Source organism: Aotus nancymaae, unplaced genomic scaffold, assembly GCF_030222135.1.
Source record: "Aotus nancymaae isolate 86718 unplaced genomic scaffold, 86718_ANA_hifiasm-v0.15.2.pri h1tg000011l, whole genome shotgun sequence".
NCBI classification, from domain to species: domain Eukaryota; kingdom Metazoa; phylum Chordata; class Mammalia; order Primates; family Aotidae; genus Aotus; species Aotus nancymaae.
In genome coordinates, this window is record NW_026988422.1 from 51,329,270 (window position 1) to 51,346,124 (window position 16,855).

At 48.6% G+C, this 16,855-nt stretch overlaps 1 protein-coding gene across 4 annotated transcripts in view; it reads right to left on the reverse strand.

Moving 5' to 3' along the window:
* Positions 1–16,855, reverse strand: part of TMEM229B (transmembrane protein 229B) — a 41,178-nt gene that overhangs the window by 10,158 nt on the left and 14,165 nt on the right. For 3 of the 4 annotated variants that reach the window (XM_012438015.2, XM_021675059.2, XM_021675058.2), the window contains exon 2: positions 4,898–5,069. The gene's annotated coding sequence lies outside the window, so the exon portion shown is untranslated. Of the gene's footprint in view, positions 1–4,897; positions 5,070–6,770; positions 7,007–16,855 lie in introns of those variants that run through there. The other variant, XM_012438014.3, reaches the window with a different exon arrangement.

Genomic DNA, 16,855 nt, shown 5'->3' on the forward strand with positions numbered 1-16,855 from the left:
TCACTACAGTTCCATGTTCTGGGAAGACCCACAGCCCTTCTAGGAGGCCCCTGAGGACAAGGCAGTGGCGGACAGCTTCAGGAGTCCCTGGGTGGCTCTGTGCTGAAGGTGAGTGGCTTCAATAAGGAAAGGGCAGAAACCTCCCTGAACGTCCCCTGTGGTCATGAAGTTAGCAGGGAGGAAAACAGGGCTTGCTCAGGGCCAGAAGGGAAGCAAGTGGAGGAAAACTCCTGTAGCCACTGGCTGGTGCACATGCCACAGAATTCCACCCTCGTGCTGTGGGCACCCTCCAGGAAAGCCCCAGGGATCAGTGACACTGCAGGCCTTGATGGAGTCCTCCCTCCATCTCCCAAGTCACAATAATAATAATAACCACGTGCTCTTCTCAGTATTTCCATGTATTAACTCAAAAAATCCTCAAGCCCATTTTACAGATGGGGAAAGTAAGGCAGAAAGAGCCTACATTCTTTTTTTTTTTTGATAGAGTCTTGCTCTGTTGCCCCAGCTGGAGTGCAGTGGCATGATCTTGGCTCACCGCAACCTCTGCCACCCAAGTTCAAGTGATTCTCCTGCCTCAGCCTCCCGAGTAGCCACCATGCCCAGCTGATTTTTTTTTGTATTTTTAGTAGAGATGGGGTTTTGCCATGTTGGCCAGGCTGGTCTTGAACTCCTGACCTCAAGTGATCCGCCTGCCTCAGCCTCCCAAAGTGCTAGTATTACAGGCGTGAGCCACCAAGCCTGGCCAAGCCTACATTCTTATAACTATAAAAGTCAAGGCTGGGATTCAAACCCCACAAATCTGACTCAAGTCTTCGCACCTAATCAGCACACTGCACTTCCCCTGAGGCTGACTACAGGCTCCTCTGAGGCACTACAATTTTCTGAGTTTCTGCTTCTGGAAGGCTGGGATGGTATGTGGAGAGACAACAGAAAGCAAGGAGAAGGTTGTGAACTTCTAGGTGGGTCATTAACAAACTTCCCAACTGGGTGTCAGAGCTCCCAAAGGCTCCCAGCCTGTTCCTCAGGATCCACACAGAGGCCCTCCAGGTCAAAGCTGACACAGTCACAGGACCATGACAGCAAGCAACCCTCAGGCCTCAAGGCATGTGCCATTCAAAGGCCCCTCACCAGGACACACACAACCCAGAGGCCCCCTGACTGCTAGCCCACCCCAGTGCTCCTGGGAGTCTCAGATGGCCCAGCCCTGCCATGGAGACACCAGCCAAGAGTAGGGGGCCTGCTACCCAAAGGTGCAACAGCTAGAGTGTCAGGAGCAACAGTCCACACAGAGGATTTTAGGGGGCCTTGGATACCAAGCAAAGCCCAGCAGGAGGCAGAGCAGGATGAGTGAGGTTGGGGTATGGAGTCAGTTCTGACATAGAGGTCCCTGGGGCTCAGGAAGCAAAGGATGTCCTGCACAGGGGGGCTGGCAGGTTGGCATCCCAGACCTGCACGTGGCTGCCTCTCTGTTACCATTCAGGTCTCAGCTCAGCTGTCACATCTCAGGGACTTTTGATTCCACAACCCAAAATAGCCTCTTTGTCACTCACATCATTTCATTTTATTTTCTACATAGCACTTTCACTTTCTGATATGTTGCTACTTAATGATGATCTGTCTCTCCTCAACTAGAATGCAAGCTTCATAAGGGCAGGGGCACTGTCTTGTTCACTGCTGTGTAATCAGTGCCTAGAGTAGTGCCTGGCAATAGTATCTAGTAATACTTCCGGAATGAATGGATGGATGAATGGACCCAAACAGGCTCAGGCCCTTAAACACTGATGAGGGCCATTATAAGCAGCTAGCTGCCTCAGCTTCTCTTCCCTCCTTTCTTGAGAAATATAGCCATCTAAAATGTTTAATTTTAGCATTTAAAAATTTTTTCTGAGTATAAAAGTAACATGTGCTCACAGCTGAAATTTAAACATTACAGAATGACATAGAAAGCAAAAGTTCCAGGTGGGGCGTGGTGGCTCACGCCTGTAATCCCCATAATTTGGGAGGCCGAGGCGGGCAGATCACGAGGTCAGGAGTTCGAGACCAGCCTGGCCAACATGGTGAACCCCTGCCTCTACTAAAAATACAAAAATTAGCTGGGCATGGTGGCATGTGCCTGTCCTGAGGCGCAAAACTGTCCCGAGGCCTGTGACATGAAGATAGGACAGCCCAGGAACAGAAATTCAGGGTGGGTTGAAGAGGAGGAGAGTGTGAGCAAGACTGAATGCTGGAGGACAGAGTTTGGAGAGCAATGGACAGCTTCACAAGCAGGGTTTGGGTGAACAACTTGGGAGGCTGAGGCAGGAGAATCTCTTGAAACCAGGAGGTGGAGGTTGCAGTAAGCTGAGGTTGCGCCACTGTACTCCAGCCTGGTGACAGAGCAAGGCTCTGTCTCAAAAAAAAAAAAAAAAAAAAGAAAGCAAATACATTTTAGAGAAAGTCGCTATTAATGGTATGTTGTATAGTCATCCAAATTAAATTTTATTTTTAAAAAAGCCAATATGTGCATCATAGAAAAAGCATTCATAGGCTGGGTATGGTGGCTCACGCCTGTAATCCCAGCATTTTGGGAGGCTGAGGCAGGAGGACTGCTTGAGCCCAGGAGTTTGAGACCAGACTGGGCAACATAGCGAGACCTCATTTCTAATAAAGAAAAAAAAAGCATTCATAATTCCAAACTAGCAGCGATGATCATTTCTCCCTTGCAATATTTTCCTATGTGTGTATTTTATAAGTCACCATAATATACTTATTCTGCAACCTGCCATTTTCACTTGTCATAACTATCTGTCCAAGTTGTTATATAGCCTCTGTACTCATTATTATAATGGCTGTGTACTAACTATTCCACCAAGTGGAAAACTGTAATTTACTTAACCTAGGTGTCCAAAGGGAACAATTGTTTCCCATTTCTACTACTACAGATGACACAACAGGAAGTACCTTAATGCCTGTAACAGAAGAATTCAGCCCTTTGCTCTCTGGTACTATTTCTTAATAAGATTTCTTAATGAATAATTGCAGAAGTGGAATCACTGAACCAAACGGTCCAACAGTCTTAAGCCTGATGGCATAGATTGCTCCGGGGAGATGTGTCATGTGGTGTCTTCCATCTGAGTCACCACATTCCCACAGAGGCATCCATGGCCATCTCTCTACCCTCAACCCCCTTCCCCACCCCGCCTCCTACAGCCTAGCCTTGCTCACACCACCCTGGCTACAAATCAACTCAAGAACACACTTCCTGAAAAACACTCCAGTCAAACTGATTTTGCAAGCCTAGGCTGAGTGGAAAACAGTTCTGGCTCTGAATTGTAAACTCTCAACTAGGAGAGTCAAGATCTACCTAAAGTGTAGGAAGACCTGATTACCCCTCTTCCACTCCCTGCAAACTCCTGCATGGAATCTGAAGCTCTGGGCTCCCATGGACCAGCCTAGGAACTCCTAAAAAAGCTTGTTTGTTCAAGATTACAAAAACTCAGCTCTGCCTGCCATGCCTTCCGGGGAGCTTCCTTCCTGCAGGCCTCTGATCCCACCAGCTGCGGGCCCTGCACAGACATAACAGCCTTCAGGCCAGACAGGCCTCTGGGGGTTGGGAAAGCAGCCAATTGTCATTTTTAAAGGCATCATCAAGGAAAAGCCAGGGGCTGAGGCTGGAAAGAAAGGCCTGTGAGGACAGGCAGGGCTGTGAAGCTAGGAGCCTCTCACCCTACCTTGAGCTTGTCTTGATGAGGAGGAGATGCTGCTGCTGACATGCGGCAAAAGCAAGAGGACCTGCTCCTCCGGATCCCCTGGTGCTCACTCTTATGGCAATTAAGACTCACAAATCTCCTCACTTCCCAGGGCCCTGGATGCCCTACTCAAGGCCTCCTAGACCAACACCACATGCATTGCTCATGGCTTCTGGGCAGAGTCCAGTCCCAGGTGATGCACAGTGATGCACACTATACAGATCTGAAGCCCAACGGCCAAAGTAGACACTGTCTCCCAGGTGTGGGTGCTCACTTCACTCACGTCAGGCAATCTGGGTGATACGGTTTGGCTCTGTCCCCACCCAAATCTCGTCTTGAATTCCCATATATTGTGGGAGGAACTGGGTAGGAGGTAACTGACTCATGGGGCCAGGTCTTTCCCATGCTATTATTGTGATAGTGAATAAGTCTCATGAGATCTGATGGGTTTCTTTTGTTTTTTGTTTTTATTTTTGAGATGGAGTCTTGCTGTGTCACCAGGCTGGAGTGCAGTGGCACAATCTCGGCTCACAGGTTCAAGCAATTCTCCTGCCTCAGCCTCCTGAGTAGCTGGGACTATAAGCATGTGCCACCACACCCAGCTAATTTTTGTATTTTTAGTAGAGACAGGGTTTCACCATGTAGGCCAGGATGGTCTCGATCTCTTGCCCTTGTGATCCACCCACCTCGGCCTCCCAAAGTGCTGGATTACAGGTGTGAGCCACCATGCCTGGCCAATCTGATAAGGAAGGAGTTTCACTGCACAAGCTCTCTCTCTTTGCCTGTCGCCATTTATGTAAGATGTGACTTGCTCCTCCTTGCCTTCCACCATGATTGTGATTCCTCCATGCCTCCCCATCCATGTGAAACTGTGAGTCCATTAAACTTCTTTTTCTGTATAATTACCCAGTCTCAGGTATGTCTTTATCAGCAGCATGAAAACGAACTAACATACTGGGTCTGGCCTGGTTTTCAGAGGCCACGTGGCCATAAGACAGCTTCAGCATGTGATGGCCCAATATTGCTTGACATTGCCCTCCCACTGCAGAACCAGAGGATGGGAAACAGACTCAGAACTAGAATGTCCAGACTCGTGCCCGTGCTGATGAGATGCCGAGCAGGCAGGATCGCTAGGCTGGTGATCCCCTGGGTGCTTGTAACATACTCACTTATCACACCCTTGAGTGCGCAGCTCAGAACAGACATCAGGATCACTGTCCAGGAGTGTCCCGGGTTAACCTTTTTGGCTGGACCTTGGTGCCATTGTCAGCAATGTAGACAAGCATCAGCCCTAGGGCTCAGCTGATCCTTGGCTGGTTGGCTGGCAGCTTCCATGTGTCCCTGGGAATAAACGAGGAGGCCTTTATTAGCTTAAACTGCCCCCAGCAGATCCAAGGCAAACACTGCAAGGGCCTGGGCTCTGGGCTCAGCACCAGACACTCCTCCCGCCCTGGCCACCAGGGCCCCTCTCCTGCAACCTGCCCCCTCCTCTCTGCATCTGGTTTGCTCAGGTCTGATTAATCCAGCCACAAGAGTCTGGGATGGTCCTGGACAATCCACATGTGGGGGGTTAGGACTTAGGGCTTCTTGCCTGAATGTGCACACACTTGTGACTCTGAGAGGGGATATAATTTTAGAATCTAGCTCCATTCTCATTCAGCTTCAAATTACATTCTCACCTTCACCCTGTAGTGAGTACATCTGTTCTCTAGGGCGGTCAGAACCTCATGGAAGGCAGACAATGTGGGACATTTGTTTCAGCATTTTGAGAGCAGAGAACAAGCATACGTGCAGAAAAACAAAATGTGTGCAAAACCTTCCTATGTGCAATTCTACTTCTCATCTATTCATCTTGTTTTATTATTTTACCATTATTATGGTGGAGGCCCTTCCTGTGAACATCAGTAACTGGCTACAAGCAAATACAAATCTTACTTTATAATGCCCTTTGCCCTTTACATTACTTTATAATGTACTTAAAAAAAAAAAAAATCAAATAAAGACAAGTCTTGCTATGTTGACCAGGCTGGTCTCAAACTCTTGGCCAGTCCTCCCACCTCAGCCTCCCAAAGTGCTAGGATTACAGGTATGAGCCACTGTGCCTGGCCAGCCATGTACACATTTTTAATAATATCCCTAAGACTTGGCTGGTGCAGTGGTTCATGCCTGTAATCCCAGCACTTTGTAAGGCCAAGGCAGGTGGATCACCTGAGGCTGGGAGTTCGAGACCAGCCTGACCAACATGGAGAAACCCCATTTTTGCTAAAAATACAAAATTAGCCAATATGGTGGCTCATGCCTGTAATCCCAGCTACTCGGGAGGCTGAGGCAGGAGAATCTCTTGAACCCAGGAGGCAGAGGTTGTGGTGAGCCGAGATTGCGCCACTGCACTCCAGCCTGGGCAACAAGAGCGAAACTCAATCTCAAAATAAAATCCCTAAGACTTGACTATTTAATGGAGATTCCAACATTTTTTGTTTTAATATGAAAGTGCTAAAGCTTCTCTGAAAACCCCCTGGATATAGCATCATCTGAGTATGTCCAAGGACAGCACTCAGGCCCAGCATGGCCCTCTAGGACAGCCCAGCCACTCAGAAGCTGAGAACAGTATGTGGCAGGGGGTGGGAGCTGGCACTCCCCCGTGGATGACCAGGCAGGATGGACCAGAGGTGCTGGCCTATGCTAATGCCCACGCCAACCTTCCTCCCTCCCCTCTGACCCCCAGGCTTTCTGAGTAGAAGCCACTTGAGCCTTTGCTCAAGCTGACAACTTGTGAAGCAGGCGGGCAGCCAAGGAGAAGTGAAAGGGCAGGAGTAAGGGACCTGAAACTCACTGTGTGCACATGTGCTTTCTGGGGGTGCCTCCCCTGGGATTCCCCTCAGGGCCTCTGCACTGAGAACATCACAGTGGGCTGCTGTGCTCAGCCTTGCCTCCCCATCCCCAGCTCCTCCAAAGGGGACCCTCCAATTCTCCCAGACCTGTCCGTCTTCCCCACTTCTCCCAGCCTGCCAGATGGCGGACAGAGGTCACTTTGGCACGTACCTATCACCTTGAGGAAAGGGCTTTAACAGGGCATGTCCGAACCCTCCAGGCCTCCCTCTCCACCAGCACGACCAGGACCCTGTGCCTGTGGGGAGTTCAATCCCACCTTTGGGCACTTCCCCTGACCCTGGCCCCTCAGCTACATCCACGGCACAAGTCAGAACTAAAACAGAAACAGAAACAGAAACCAAAGACCACATCCTGCCAGCACAGCCTGCTGGTTACTGCAGCCAGCTCTGGAAGCCCACTGCCTGCTGGGGTGCAGCCCTGGCAGATGAAGCCCCAGCACTCAGAACAGGTTCCTACTGGGGGCAGCGTTCCACTAGACACCTCCGGCTTCCTGGTCTGCAGGCTTTTTCCCCAGGAAAAACTTAGTTGCAGGGAGGACGAGATGATGGTGTCGCACCTCTTCCTCCAAGTGCCTAAGCTGTCCCTAGGCCTCACTGACACTCCCTATTCCCCAAGAGTAGGTCCCAGGGGACAGAGGACATGCGGCTCCTTTGTGGACGGCAGGACCTAAACCAGAGATTCTTGTAGCATATGAATGAATGTTGAGCCTTTATAGCAACTAACATATGGATAGAACTTAAATCATCTCTCATGATTTTTCAGGACTCCTGTGGGGCAGGGAGGGCAGAAATGGTCACCTCTATTTTAGAAATGAAAACATAGAGGGTTCAGGACATTAAGAGATTTAGCCAAATCCAAACATTTGATTCAAATCCCAGTCCTCAGCCTCCAGAATCACCCTATTCCCATACGGTGTGCCTTCAAACTGCTTCCCACCCAAATCTCATCCTTAATGCACATGTCTGCACGCAAGGGTCTTCAAGTCAGTGTAATCTACTTAGTCCACTCCAAGTAAGCCGCTTATTCTGCAAACTTACAACTGAGTTTGTCCATGCAGCTTCTCGTCAATATGCCTGAGACGCTGCTGGGAGCGTGAAGACGCAGAGACCACCGCCCTATTTCAAGCCCTGTCACCTCTCCTGCCTTCCTCTGCAGCCACCACTCTAACTCCTTCCAGACCTGCTCCTGCCTCACTCCTTTGCGATGTCATTCCACAGCCTCCAGGTCATTCCATCACTGATGTTCCCAGCGGGCTCTCACCATCCTTCAATAGAAACGCAGTCCCATCTTAAAATTCCTTCTCTGTGTCTGTTTCCTCCACCACACAATGAATTCCTTGAAATCATAGAATTTCTGCTGATGGATGGACAGGCAAGGTGGAGAAGGGCTCAGCTACATTTAAATTCTTGGGCAACTGAGACATCCAGCGTTATTAATCAAACATAGCAATGTCTTGTGTTGTTCTCTAATTTCTAAGCCACCATCACAGATAGGCTGTCTCCCACAAAGCACCATACATGTTGGTTTACTACAGGCAAGGCTGTCTCTGCAGGTGAAGGAAGCAAGGAGGGTGCTCACTCTCCTCTCTCCCATCTCCAGGAGCCATTGCACAACCAGAGTGTGAAGAAAGACAGAGTGAGTGGCCTGGGTCTGGACAATACAGAAGACATGTCCAACATCATGCAAGGAAGGCTGGGGCAGGAACAGAGCATTCCAGGCATAAGGGGAAACATCGCAGGCTCCTACGTGGGCAAGGGGCCAAGTGCAGGTTCAGGTCAGTGAATGACAACGCCTTCTTTCTACAATGTGCCGGCAGTCTCAAAAGCCACATCGGTTTTCGTGCACGCAGGATTCACTTCCCAAAGAGGCTACTGGCAGGAAATTCCCTTTGTATCATTTTCTCTTCTTTCCTATAACTATTTAAGGTAAGCCGGACTTGCAGGATTGAGTCTCTGCCTCTCTGACTGGAACCTAAAAACCAGATCTCTCTCCCCCGCCCCCGCATCATCTCCTTGGCCTGGAATCTAAGACTGGAGCCAGAAAGCACCCAGGCAAACACTACCTCTGTTTTTTTACCCCCACTCTCCTTTTCCTTATCCCTCTTCCGAATCTCCCTGTAAAGGAAAAAAAGTTTTTTCCTTCTGCTGTCACACTCAAAGCAGAACACTTCTGTGACCAGATATGGGGTGGGCGTGGAGGGGTTTCCCCACACCAAACAGCTCTCCAGTGGACACCAACCGGGTCTACTAAAGTTCATTTCAACTTTAGTAGGAATCTATCCTGAGATGGAATCTATCCCGAGACAGCAACAGATCCTACATTTTGAGGGCTCAGTCCCACAAGACTGCCCCCACTTCAGATACCAGTCACAAGTAGGCAGATTGTCACCTGTACTTCTGACCAATTGGCTACAAACGAGGGTTCCCATGACCCCCTTCTTGGGTTCTATTAATTTGCTAGGATGGGTCACAGAACCCAGGGAAACACTTACCTTTACTGGCTTATTATAAAGGGTGCAGATGAACAGCCAGATGCAGAGATGGGCAGGGTGATGTGTTTAGGGGTACGCACCAGCACCTCCACATGTTTAGCCACCCAGAAATTAATCAAATCTTGTTCAAGAGCTTTTATATAGCTTTATCTCCACCCTCCCACACCTTTCCTGGAGGTTGGAGGGTGGGGCAAAATGTTCTAATCCTCTAAGCATTTGGTCTTTCTGGGGACTTGCTCCATCCTGGGCTGTGTAGCCTCTCCCCAACCCGCCACTTCCCAAGTAACTTCATTAGCATAAACTCAGATGTTATCAGAGGGGCTTATTATGAATAACAAAGGACATTCCTATCACTCAGGAAATTTCAAGGGTTTTAGGAGCTCTATGACAGGGACCTGGGACAAAGACCAAATACATTTCTTATTACTCCACACTCTCCGACCCAGGTGCCCACAAAGTAGAGAAGATGCCCAAAGGCCCACTGGGAGCCCCCTGGTTACTCAAAGCCCCCAGTTCTTCCCATGTGACTCAGAACAACCACTTTTACTTATCCTGGAGTAAGAAAAGCCCTGAGCACAAATGGATCTGGCAACTTCCTACACCAAGGAGGGGCCAAGCTCAACTACAGATGCAATCAGTATTCCACATCCCCCGAGGGGAAAGCCTGTGTCTGTCCAGCTCCCCAGGGAGGAAGGAGAGGCCCAGGCCTTGGGGGCCTGCCTGGCATGGGGAAGGTGGGTAGAGATGGAAGATAGGTCCCAGCCTCACTGGGCCCTGTCCTTCCCCTCTCTGCCCCTCGTTCTGGGCTTGGAAGCTGCACTGCCCCACCTACCCGATATCTCACCCCACTGTCTTCTGTCTCACTTGGAGGCCACCTGTCCTGTCCGTCTCCTCTCCCACTTCATCCTCCCTATCTAGCCCACTCTATCTCACATGCCCCTCCCAAAGTCCCCCTCTGAGCAAACCCTGACCACCCAACTCCACCACCTTGGACGGTGGTCTCTGGCCCCATGCCCCTTTCTTTCCATTCCCACCCCTGGCACTCAGTAGCTGCTACTCACTGCCTGAAAGGCTGGACAGCTGCTGGGCTCTCTAATTAGCTGCCTGGCTGCCGTCCCAGAGCGAGGCATGTGTTACTGTAAAGAACCGCCTCACCTCGCCTTCATCAATAATCCCCTATGCAGATCCCATCAGGCAGCGGCTGAGAGGCCCTAGAATACTCGGCACATGAGACCAGCAAGCCTTCTTCTGTCTGCTAGAAAAGAGAGGCAGCAGCCTCGCAGCCTCACAGCCTCACTGGCAAAGTGACCAGAATTTTGTCTGTGTTCTCCCCATTACTGCCTATGTCCTTAGGGTGTCCTGGAGGTTACTCCACCACACTGCATCTTCAGAAGTGACAGGGACCTAGCCCCTTTGTTGCCTCACCAGGGAGGCAGAAAGAAGCCCAGCAGGGCTTTCAGAAGACAAGCCTAGACCGCTCCTGTGGTGTGACACCAGGACTCTGCTTTTCACAGCGTGTACAGCCAAGCCACCCAGAGATTTCTAAATAACCAGAGAATTTAGTCCAAGAAGTCCTGTGGTTGCTGGTTTGTTTATTCAAGGTGTTGAATTCCAGCAGTCAACAAATATTTATTGAGACCCAGTGAAGGCCAGGCACTATACCATGTGTGAACAAGACAATGTTCCTGCCCCCTTGGAGCTCACAGGCAGGTGGAAGATCGGCAATAACTAAGCAACCCCATACATAGTTTAATTTCTAATATAAAGGCCAGGCGGGAGAAAGAAAGAAAACGAATGCCGGAGGGTGAGTCTTAAATGTTAAGGAGGTAGCATTTGTGCATAGGTCAGAAAGATGAGAAGAAGTCATGCAAAGAACTTTGGGAAAAGCATTCCAGGCAGAGAGGACAGTTAGCGAAGAGATCCTGAAGTAGAAGAAAGCTAGACAAGTTTGAGAAACAGCAAGGCCAGAGTAGTTGGGGTCAGTGTGCTTTGGATGCAGTCAATACCTTGCCTGTTGGGGTGAGCACCGGACCCCGGCCTGGCCAATCACAGCACCACATTTCCCTGGCTCTGTGATTGGTTCAGGGATGGATACATGCTCCAATCAGAGCCAATCCTGGGACTCTTGTCGGAATGATCACAAAAGAGGCATCCTTTTTTTTTTCTTTGGACTTGGAGCTGTAAGGAGGTCAGTCTGAAACTGATTGGGTAAGGCCAGGGACAGTGGCTCACACATGTAATAAAATTATTTATTTATTAAAAATAAATACGTTTTTAGAAATTGAAGGACGAGAGTTGTTCTAGGGAATCTGTGACAGTTGCTATCTGCTCTCCATCTGAACAAATTGGGACTGTCCCTTTCCTTAAGTAACAGCCCACAGGAAAGGCCAGCATGCACTCAGCTGGACACTGACCCCACCCACACCTGGCACCTCCACCATGAGCCTTAAACCCAACAACCCACTCTTCACTCAGCCCCTTGCTGGACAGCTCTGTCTATTAAGAAAGCACCCAGCCTTGCTGATGCTCAAAATACGGCTCCAAACAGCACTTAGGCAAGAGTAATTAAAGGGAATGTTATCTCAGTCAGTCTCTCATTAGCCACGTAATTAGACTGCTGAAAATAATTAACATTCCTTTTGACAAGAATACAGAGGACACATTACATTCATTAGGACAGCCTCAAACCAGCCTAGGAAAGGCCGAGAAGATAATTTAGAAGTAAGACCCAAAGAGGTTATGCAGCTTTCTCAAGGTCACAGTGCTGGTAAGGGTAGGACTAGGATTTGAAGCCAGGCAGTGTGCCTGTGGGTTCTGCGCTCTATCAGAAAAGCAGCTGTGGGGGCTACAAGGTTTCAGCCAGCAAATCCAGGCACAGGAAGGGCCCTGAATTGGTGGCTATTGAAGTTGCAGCAGCCAGGCCAGTCGGCCCCACCCCTGCCCACCATGCTTATACCAGATGGGATGTACCTGCTGGGCACTGGCAAGAGCTGGTCTAGGCATCCCCCGCCTCTCAACCCCAGTGTCGAGATCACGCCAGCACAGAATCAGCGTTCACAGATAGGTGATCTGAAGAACTCAAGATCCAACAAGAGGAACACAGAACCAAGGCTCGCCCAACATTTGACAAGAACCAAGGCCACCGAAGAAGCACCAAATTTTAAAACAGAAGTGGCCAGACGCAGTGACTCACACCTGTAATCCCAGTGCTTTGAGAGGCTGAGGCAGGAGGATTGCTTGAAGCCAGGAGTTTGAAACCAGTCTGGGCAACGTAATGAGACTTTGTCTCTACATAAAAATTTTAAAATTAAATAAAGCAAATGAGGCAAAATGTTAATCATAGGTGAATCTGGGTAAAGAGTATATGACTATTTTGTACTGTTCCGGCAACTTTTCTGTACATTTGAAATTATTTCTAAACAAAAAGTTTGGAGGAAAAAACATCAGGGACCCTCTTATTAGGACAGGGGGTGGGGCCCAGGTGGAACAGACATGGAGGCAAATCCAGGGAGAACCACACTGGTCATCAGAGGTCTCCACTGGGCACAAAAATTCCAGGTCTGGGATTTTCACCTGCCAAATCCCTCCTGGAAACATTTCCTTTTCCAATTGGCCCTCCTTTTCCTTGCTTCTCCATTGATTTACTCCCTTCTCCTCCCAAGATCAGCAATCTTGCAGGAAGCCTCCACCCTAATGCCAGAAGACAGGATTAAACTTTGGAATCTATTCATATATGTAGTTAATATTTCCTTGGAGATGTTTTGGCACCTGTTTTGTCCACAAGCCCATAGTAATGAGTCAGATTGCACTTGTTAAACCACAGCCTTCTGGATTTTTTTTTTTTTTTTTTTTGAGACAGAGTTTCCCTCTCGTTACCCAGGCTGGAGTGCAATGGCACGATCTTGGCTCACTGCAACCTCCACCCGCCAGGTTCAAGCGATTCCCTCCTGAGTAGCTGGGATTACAGGCATGTACCACCATGCCCAGCTAATTTTTATGTTTTTAGTAGAGATGGGGTTTCACCATGTTGGTCAGGCTGATCTCGAACTCCTGACCTCGTGATCTGCCACCTTGGCCTCCCAAAGTATTACAGGTGTGAGCCACCGCACCCAGCTGTTTCACTGACTTATTAATTCAGGAATCTTTAACTTAAGCGAGACCTTTCATGCTCATTTCAGCATTCATTCGCACTTTCATTAAACATTTACTCAGCATCTATTTTGTGTCACTAGGTACATTCAAAGACCACAGAGTCAAAGACCCCAGCCCAGGGCCAAAAGAAGCTGACATTCCGTATGGTCCTGAATGACCCATCTGCATACTACACACATGCTTAGGGCATCGGCCACCATGGGGCACCAAAATTATTTTAAAGAAGAGAAAATGAGAGAAAATAAAAAAGAAGCAATTTGGCTTCAGCACACATATAAATTCTCTAGTTTCTGAAAACACAGTCTTATATTGTAATTTAGAATTATATTATTATTAATTACTTATGGGACCCTAATATCATCAGTGCTGAGGGCCTCTAACTCAGTCCTATTTGGATCAGAGTTTACAATCCTAAATGCTAACGAGGGTCAAGTAGCCACCACAAATTAGTGAAGATATCAGCACTAATATCATCAGTGCTGAGGGCCTCTAACTCAGTCCTATTTGGATCGGGGTTTACAATCCTAAATGCTAACAAGGGTCAAGTAGCCACCACAAATTAGTGAAGGTTATTAAGAAACACAACACACCAGCCTGGCCAACATGGCGAAACCCCATCTCTACTAAAAATAAAAAAATTAGCTGGGCATGGTGGCATGTGCCTGCAATCCCAACTACTCAGGAGGCTGAGGCAGGAGAATCACTTGAACCCAGGAGGCAGAGGTTGCAGTGAGCCGAGATCGCGCCATTGTACTCCAACCTGGGTGACAGAGCGAGACCCTGTCTCCAAAAAAAAAAAAAGAAAGAAAGAAATATGACACAAATTAGTGAAGTCTATTGAGAAGCTGAGACTGACAGGACTCGGTGAATGATTTAATGTGAGGGAGATTGAGAGGGAAGAGTTGAGGATGACACCCAGATTTTTTTTTTGAGACAAGGCCTCACACACTGTCACCTTTTCCACAGTGTGGCATAATCTCGGCTCACTGCAACCTCCTGAGTTCAAGCGATTCTCCTGCCTCAGCCTCCCGAGTAGCTAAGATTACTGCATGCACCGCCACAACCGGAGGGCTAATTTTTTGTATTTTTAGTAGAGACGGGGTTTCACTATGTTGGCCAGGCTGGTGTCGAGCTCCCGACCTCAAGTGATCCGCCTGCCTCAGCCTCCCAAAGTACTGGGATTACAGGGGTGAGCCACCATGCCTGGCCTGACACTCAGACTTCTGACTTGCACAATGGCACCCAAGAGAAGAGATACAAGAAGAGGCATGAATCTGGGGGACCACAGTAGGCTGCCTTTCATAGGCTCCAAGTTTGAGGTGCTCCAGAACATGTAGGAACAGCCAGTTTGGGACCCTAGCTGGATGGAGCACCGCAGAGGAGGAGCACACTGTGGAGAAGGTGCATGGGGTGATATCCGGGACTGGTGGAGGACAAGGTGCTTTGAAGAGGCCAGAGAGACAGGAGGACACCCAGGGAAGTGGAGACAGGAGAGTGCTGGAGGCCATAGTCAACTGCAGCAGTGAGCTGGACAGGGACAGAGAAGACTTAAGCAGCACAGAGTTCACTGAAGACCGTGTGAGATGGAGGAGTGTGGGTTGGGTGCAGTGGCTCACGCCTGTAATCTCAACCCTTTGGCAGGCTGAGGTGAGAGGATGGCTTGAGCTCAGGAGTTTGAGACCAGCCTGGATAACATAGCAAGACCCTGTCTCTACAAAAAAATTTAAAAGCTAGCCAGGCATGGTGGCGCAGGCCTGTGGTCCCAGCTATTTGGGAGGATCCCTTGAGCCCAGGAGGTTGTGGCTGCAGTGACTGTGATCATGCCACTGCACTCCACCCTGAGCAACAGAGTGAGACCCTGTCTAGAAAAAATGATTTTTTTTTAAAGAATAATTTTTAAAAATGCTTCCTTTAGGCCAGGCGCGGTGGCACATGCCTGTAATCCCAGCACTGTGGTAGGCTGAGGCAGATCACGAGCTCAGGAGTTCAAGACCAGCTTGGGTAATATAGTGAGACCCCAACTCTACAAAAAGAAAAGATGGAGGAGAACTGTGAAGGGAGCTAACTCAGATAGCATGTGCAATGACTCTTGAGAAATCAGTTTGTGAAGAAAAGGAGATAGAAAAGCTGCTGGAAGAGAAGCAGAGGTGAGAGAGGTGTCCTCCCTCTCCCTCCTTTCTTCCTATTCTCTTCCTTTCCTCCATTTTTATTTTTATTTATTTATTTTTTTTGAGACAGAGTTTCATTCTTGTTGCCCAGGCTAGTGTGCAGTGGCACAATCTCAGCTCACTACAACCTCTACCTCCTGGGTTCAAGTGATTCTCCTGCCTCACTGTAATCTCTGAGTAGCTGGGATTACAGGTGTCTACCACTGTGCCTGGCTAATTTTTCTATTTTTAGTAGAGATAGGGTTTCACCATGTTGGCCAGGCTGGTCTTGAACTCCTGACCTCAGGTGATCTACCCACCTTGGCCTCTCAAAATGCTGGGATTACAGGCATGAACCACTATTTCTTTTTCTCTTTTTCTTTCTTTCTTTCTTCTTTCTTTTTCCTTCCCTTCCTCCCTCCCTCCCTCCATTCCTTCCTGCCTTCTCTCCCTCTTTCAAGATAAGCGAGACCTAAGGATGTTTAAATGCTAAGGAGAAATCACAGCTAGGGAGAGCTTGTGGGTGGGGTATATGCTAAGGGCACACATGAATACCCTGGGTTGTCTGGGGTCATGGGAGGGCAGCATAGTGAGCATCTGTCCCAAAGTCAGGCCAGATGCATGTAACATTGTCATCTCCTTTACAGAGAGGAGACCCAGGCATGTGGGCTTAAGTGTAACCTGCCTAAGATCATATAAATACTGAGACACTGTAGCACAGGCTGAGAATGCAGGTATCCCAGTCCTGGGCCCTCCTTCCAGTACCGCGATGAGGAAGAGCTGAGGTACAGCCCTGTCAGCACCATGGTAGGTGGGGAATGCCACAGGTACTAACAAGTGGAGACCTGGAATGTGGTTCCCATACGGCCAACAAAAGAACTCTCCCACATGACTTCTGAACATTCTACTGGACATCACAGAGGTAAAATATCCATTTATAATGATCTGTATTGAGATCCTAACTCCCTTTCTAAAATAAACACACGGGATTTTTGCAGGATTTTAACACATGCTGAGTTGTCTAGGAACACCATTTGGCATGCAAATGGTGCAGATACTGTACTTTGTGTTCTTTGGAACTTTACCAGGGATGGTTCATCATTTTGGAAAGTCATGTCAACCCCAGCAGCACCTCTCCTGGTATTTGAGTCATCCACACAATACACCTGTATCTTTTGGTTATTTGTGGATGTTACATTCTCGATGAGTCTATGTAAAGGTTCAAGCATCTGACTGCATCATTCTGCCTTCTGTATAGTTGTGCCCAAGCAATCACGTATTAGAATACATAATGATGTATTGCTGGGACTCAGAAACCAATACATCAAGGTCTCTCTGACCTTCTCTCCACTACCTGTCAACTCTCCCAAAGGAGGATGAAGTTCTCTGAAGTTCCTTTTTCTGCTTAAGATCCAGACCCACCAAAGAGAACAATTGCTTATTCT